The following is a 384-nucleotide window of genomic DNA, read 5'->3' as shown; positions in this document are numbered from 1 at the left end:
GCCCCATCTTCTTTCCAAGGAGTAGATATACGTACATATATACATATACATACATACATACATACATACTGAGTTCTTAATGTAAAATGGGTTTCTTAAGAGATGTGCCAAAAGAAGAATGAAGAAAACCAGAGACACATGGAAACAATTAGTCCAAGAGACTGGTACACCATGTGATCCTCAGCCTATATGAGACCAGAAGAACTAGATGGTGCCTGGCTACCACTGTCAATCACTTGGAGGGGGATCTATGTAGAAGATTCTGGACAGAGAGGGAGAACAATGTGGAACAAAACTCAAAATCATTAAAAAAAAGAAAAAAAAAAGGACCAGGTCTGCTGGTCTGATAGAGTCTTTTCTTTTCTTTTTTTTTCATTCTTTTTT

Source organism: Orycteropus afer, unplaced genomic scaffold (genome assembly GCF_000298275.1).
Source record: "Orycteropus afer afer isolate SDZICR_OR568_19922 unplaced genomic scaffold, OryAfe1.0 scaffold00020, whole genome shotgun sequence".
NCBI classification, from domain to species: Eukaryota; Metazoa; Chordata; class Mammalia; order Tubulidentata; family Orycteropodidae; genus Orycteropus; species Orycteropus afer.
Note: the sequence above shows the minus strand (reverse complement) of the source record.